We start from the raw sequence: 6,475 nt of genomic DNA, 5'->3' as shown, positions 1-6,475 counted from the left end.
TTCACTAACGAGCCTCTATTGTTGCTGCTTTGGTGCTGGAAGGGAGACAGGAGATGGCACGAGCGGACAAGAGATGTGCACGAGTACGGACAGGAGATGTGCACTCCGTACAGGTGCAAATCTCCTGTCCCCAGAGGCTGACAGTGCGCGCATTCAGTTTCCCTTCCCCCATCAGCTCCACCGAGCCAGATTGCTTCTCTATGTTTTCCTGCCTATGAGTATTCATGGCGAGTACTTGTTAATTTCTGATTCCTCAGATCGTAGGCAACATAACGGCCTATGTTATGTAGAAATCTGTCAACTGCTTGCTATTACTTAATTTTTCATGATAGTTATCTTTTCATAGTTACCTTACTTTAATAATTGCCTAACTGTTTTTACAACAAAGTGTTTTAAGTGGGCATTTCAACTGAGCGGAATATGTGATTTCTTGCTGTGAACCCATACGTGTACGATGAGATAAGTAAACTGTTTCTGGGAACTACATGGTATATTTGTTTATTTAAATTAGGGGTACTTCAAATATGTCCTGTTAGATGAAACGCTAGTACTGACGATCTGAGTACTATCAATTAGGCCATTAGGATCAGTTTAGAATTATCATGTGCTCTTAAATAAATGTGTCAAGAGCATATTTCTTATTATGTATTATAGTTCGTATATGCATGTTGCTGTGATACATTTTTTTCCTGTATATTTTTGCTATAATACTAAGCTTTAGAGAGACCATGAAAATGTACTACTGTGTTCAGGTAAATGATCAAAAGAATACAATCAAATGAAGGGGCCGATTTAGATGTTATTCGTTGTCCTGATGTACAATGTATGTTCCCTTATATGCTTAAATTGTGTGAAGTAAATATTTGGAGACACAGACATCTTTCAGTGTGCAGGCTTGATCTCAAGCACAAAGAACTTTGGCATGGGAATGAAACAGCTCTACACTGTTTGGTAGGTTCTGGGACGTATGCAATGCTTGTGTAGTTGATGTCCTGAAAACATAAGACGAAAGCAAACCCTGATATAATACCGATATAATGATAAACAGGCCATACAATGTTCACTTGAGGGAGAGTGAGTGCCACCAGTTACATTAGCTCATAGTAAAACATCCCTGGACAATAATAAGAGATAAATCGAGGTACCCGCTGAATAACTTCACCTTATAACTTTTATGTGAAGGTTTGATGAATGGAGGCAGGCAGAGGTACAAGAAAGTGATTAAAACAGCTTGCTGAAAAGGCAGCCCTGTTGATAACCTTCCGGAGTTAGAACATTTTTCTGCTCAAATTAGACGCATTATTAACTCTTTAATTCTACCAATCTATGTATGCAAATCTTAAAGACATATTTTAATGCATAGGCGTTTCACCTGGATTAGGGACCCAGTTTTCTTAGATCCCCACCCTAACGCTTTATTGTTATTTTTTTACTGTGGATTTGTGTACTTTTGGCATGTAAATGGCACCTTTTTACACATTATTGCCCTGGAGGCAAACTTTTGATAAGCTTTAAAATGCTGACTCTTGCAAACAAATAGGTGCTCGGAAAAAGCATTGTTAACTTAAATCAACACTAACTGTTGCATCCACTGTAGCCTCAGTGTACCTTTTGAGTAAAAGGTCTTTATCGGGCTTACTTTCAAACCATGGGGTTAGGTTGTTTTCTTTCGTTCAGTCAAACGCCGAGTAGAAGGTGATGACACATCTAACTGAATACTTTCAACAATTTTTCAAATTTATGTCTTGTTGCATAAGGACCGAAAAGAGCCGGTAAAAAAAACGAAATACAAAGTCTCAATTTTCATAAAGCAAGAAGCTTGAAATATTTCAGTAAAACAGAGTGGATGACATTTTTGCAACTATCCAAAGAAGACAGTGTCAACAGAAGTGATGTTGCAAATGTCAAACTTAAGTAAAGGTTGGCAGAACCTGAGTGAAATCACACAATTTATTTTGTATTATTATTATCATCATCATCCTCAACTCATGGCATAAATTACCACCAATGATGTCTATGTTTCTCTGCTCGCATAACTACTCTTTTTGCCCTTGTTTTTCTACTCCCATTTAATGAACTCTGTGTTCCTTGTCTTCCCTCAGCCAGCTATGTCTCTACTGTGTTCTTCTGATATCCTCGTCATCTCTGTGTAGTCTCTGTGGACACTTTGTTTCTCTGATACATGTTCTTTTCTCTCATTTCAATTTGTGAATGTTTGCATCCAACCCCCTCACTTTACCATCTATTTTCCTTTGCTTCTGTCACTCTTCTTTGTAGTTCTTCTTGTTCTGGCCACTCTGTGTGCTCTGTGTTCATCTCCTCCCCTCAACTCTTCCTGTTATTCTCTGTCTATCTTGTAATCTCTCATCCAGTTGTGAGCACTGTTTCTCTATACCCAATGCACATTTGTTGGTGCCCCTTCTTCTCTGTGTTCCTTTTTGCTTCCAGGCCCATGCTTTCTATCTTCACTGCCCCCCCTTTTCAGGTCTCGCCTCTTCCATCCCGCAGGGATAATGAGGCAAGATTATAGTAAGCGGAAAAGAAAAGTCTATCTAGCTGCGGATCGCGTACAGTTCATGTGAGCTATGCACGTGCACATCATCGCCAGCCACAGCACACACCACCATTTGTCTGTGCCTCGGCATCAGACTTCAAAGGCTGCCGCTCCCCCGCCCCCGCATCAGTCTTGAAAGGAATTCACTCCCCCGCCACAGTAATGCCGGGAGCTTTTTTTTTTTTTTCTAGATGGCTCGTTACTTATTTCCTGTCTTTCTCTGGCTCACATTTTACTTTCTTCTCTGACTCATGCTTTTTTCTTCGAGGTCTCTTGCAAATACTTATTCATTTCTCCCGCTCGCTATTGTGTTTTTTTTTTCTCTGTCTGTCTAATTTCTTTAACCTCATTCTCTGGCTCATGCTTTTTAGGTCGAGTTTGCTCGACTTTTAGTAAAAGGGGATCTTAAAAGTGCAACCCAGCCTTTGCTTGCTGGCTACAAGCTTGAGTGCACGTGCGAGTGCACGCGCGGCCATCTGCCTTTCCTTTGTCATGGGTAAATAAGCGCCTCTCTCCGGGCACCCTTTCATGTCCGGCAAGCAGGCCAATGCCCCTATGCTGTTGCGATAACAGGCTCACGTTTCACCCGGGCCTCGTACCACTACAGAGACACAACTTAACTTTTCCAGAGTCCCCATCATTTAAAATAACTTATTAAATATGCTGTTTGTGTGTGTGCATTTGCTTCCTGTTTTTTTTTTTGCTTGTGTAACAGGAATTTAGCAAATGATATTCACTCCTGGGTAAAGATCAAGCTGCGTCAGTTTATATAATAATAAAATATATAATTAATAGGCAATGAGGCAAAGCGTTTTTTTTAATGCACCATTGGAAATATTCTATTATGTATCCCGTAGTTGACCTTTGCCTGATGACATTTTACCAGCCTTTTATTTTTAAGTTAAAGGGAGAACAGTCAGTATCTACAGCTTGTGCGCAGATCATGATACCTCGTTGCATTTCCACCTGTGCTATAAACGGCTAACGCCACCCCCCTCTCTGTGGGCTCGTGAACTTTTCGTCCCACTGAAAGCACTAGGACTGCCAAAGAGACTCTTTTTCTCAGACCCTGCACTTTGAAAGCACCGGTGCTTGTGCTATAAAAGCTATGTATGCATAGGTTTCAAACCTAGCATTTTGTGTTCTTTCATGTCAGCTGATGTATTTAAAATGATGAGTTGGTGGCATAGACTGGAGCTACTGTGTTTTCTCTTTCCCATAACACTTTATTTTAAAAGTTCAGAACAGGCTCTTGTGACTTGGGGACCAGCATCGTTAATTAAGGAAGTGCAATAAATAAGTCATCTTAGATAAGGGACCTCCTTAACTCTCTCTACACCCCTTTCTCTACACCTCTCTATCTACACCCCTCTCTCTCTACACCCCCTCTCTCTACACCCCCCTCTCTCTACACCCCCATCTCTCTACACCCCCCTCTCTCTACACTCCCCCTCTCTACACCTCCCTCTTTACACTCCCTTCTCTACACCCCCCTCTGTACACCCCCTCTCTCTACACCCCGGTCTCTCTACACCCCAGTCTCTCTACACCCCTCTCTCTCTACACCCCCTCTCTACACCCCTCTCTATAACCCTCTCTCTCTACACCCCTCTCTCTCTACACCCCTCTCTCCCTACACCGCCCTCTCTACAACCCTCTCTCTACACCCCCTCTCTACAACCCCCTCTCTCTACACCCCTCTCTCTCTACACCCCTCTCTCTCTACACCCCTCTCTCTACACCCCCCTCTCTCTACACCCTCCTCTCTCCACACCGGCTCTCTCTACACCCCCTCTCTACACCCCTCTCTCTACACCCATCTCTCTCTACACACCCCCTCTCTCTATACCCCTCTCTATACACCCCTCTCTCTCTACAACCCTCTCTGTCTAAGCCCCTCTCTCTCTACACCCCTCTCTCTACCCCCCTCTCTACAACCCTCTCTCTACACCCCCTCTCTCTCTACACCCCTTCTCTCTATACCCCCTCTCTCTACACCCCCCTCTCTCTACACCCCCTCTCTACACCCCCTCTCTCTACACCCCCGTCTCTCTACACCCCTCTCTCTCTACACCCCCTCTCTACACCCCGCTCTCTCTACACCCCTCTCTCTACACCCCTCTCTACACCCCTCTCTCTAAACTTCTCTCTCTAAACTCCTCTCTATCTACACCCATCTCTCTCTACACTCCTCTCTCTTTACATCCCCCTCTCTACACCCCCCTCTCTACAACCCCCTCTCTCTACACCCCTCTCTCTCCACACCCCTCTCTCTCTACACCCCTCTCTCTACACCCCCTCTCTCTGCACTCCCTCTCTATACACCCCCTCTCTATACACCCCCTCTCTATACACCCCCCTCTCTCTGCACCCCCTCTCTCTACACCCCAGTATCTCTACACACACCCTCTCTACACCGCCCTCTCTACACCCCTCACTCTACACCCCTCTCTCTCTACACACTCCCTCTCTCTACACACCCTCTCTTTACACCCCTCTCTCTCTACACGCCTCTCTGCCTAAGCCCCTCTCTTTACACCCCTCTCTCTACACCCCATCTCTCTACACCCCCCTCTCTCTACACCCCCCTCACTACACCACTCCCTCTACACCCCTCTCTCTCTACACCGCTCTCTCTCTACATCCCTCTCTCTCTATGCCCCTCTCTCTACACCCCTCTCTCTACACCCCTCTCTCTGTACACCCCTGTCTCTCTACAACCCTCTCTCTCTACACCCCCCTCTCTCTACACCCCCTCTCTACACCCCTCTCTCTCTACACCCCTCTCTCTCTACATCCATCTCTCTCTCTACACCCCCTCTCTACACCACCATCTCTACACCACTCTCTCTCTACACACCCCCTCTCTCTACACCCCCTCTCTCTACACCCCCTCTCTCTACACCGCCCTTTCGGTCCACCCCCTCTCTGTCCACCCCCTCTCTCTACACCCCCCTCTCTATACCCCCCTCTCGCTACATCCCCTCTCTCTACACCCCTCTCTCTCTCTCTACACACCCCCTCTCGACACCCCTTCTCTACACCCCTCTCTACACCCCTCTCTCTATATCACTCAATCTCTACACCACTCTCTCTCTACACCCCCTCGCTACACCACTCTCTCTACACCCACCTTTCTACATCCCTCTCCCTACACCCGTCTCTCTACACCCCTCTCCCTACATCCCTCTCTCTACACCTCTCTCTACACCCCTCTCTCCACACCCCTCTCTCTACACCCCTCTATCTACGCCCCCTCTCTACACCCCTCTCTCTCTACACCCCTCTCTCTTTATACCCCTCTCTCTCTACACCCCTCTCTCTCTCTACACCCCTATTTCTGCACGCCTCGCTCTACACCCCCTCTCTACACCCCTCTCTCTCTCTACACCCCTCTCTCTCTCTACACCCCTCTCTCTCTACACCTCTCTCTCTACCCCTCTCTCTCTACCACTCTCTCTCTACCCCTCTATCTATACACCCCTCTCTCTCTACCCCCTCTCTCTCTACACACACCCCTCTCTCTACATCCCTCTCTCCACACCCCTCACTCCACACCCCTCTCTCTACACCCCTCTATCTACGCCCCCTCTCTACACCCCTCTCTCTCTACACCCCTATCCCTACACCCCTCTCTCTGCACCCCCTCTATACACCCCACTCTCTCCACACCCCTCTCTCTCTCTCTACACCCCTCTCTCTCTACACCCCTCTCTCTCTACACACCTCTCTCTCTACCCCTTTCTCTCTACCCCTCTCTCTCTACACCCCTCTCCCTCTAACCCCTCTCTCTCTACAACCCGCTCTCTACACCCCTCTCCATAAACCCCTCACTCTCTACACCCCTCTCTCTACACCCCTCTCTCTCCACACCCCTCTCTCTCTTCACCCCTCTCTATACACTCGTCTCTCTCTACCCCT

Source organism: Lissotriton vulgaris, chromosome 12 (genome assembly GCF_964263255.1).
Source record: "Lissotriton vulgaris chromosome 12, aLisVul1.2, whole genome shotgun sequence".
NCBI lineage: Eukaryota > Metazoa > Chordata > Amphibia > Caudata > Salamandridae > Lissotriton > Lissotriton vulgaris.
Note: the sequence above shows the minus strand (reverse complement) of the source record.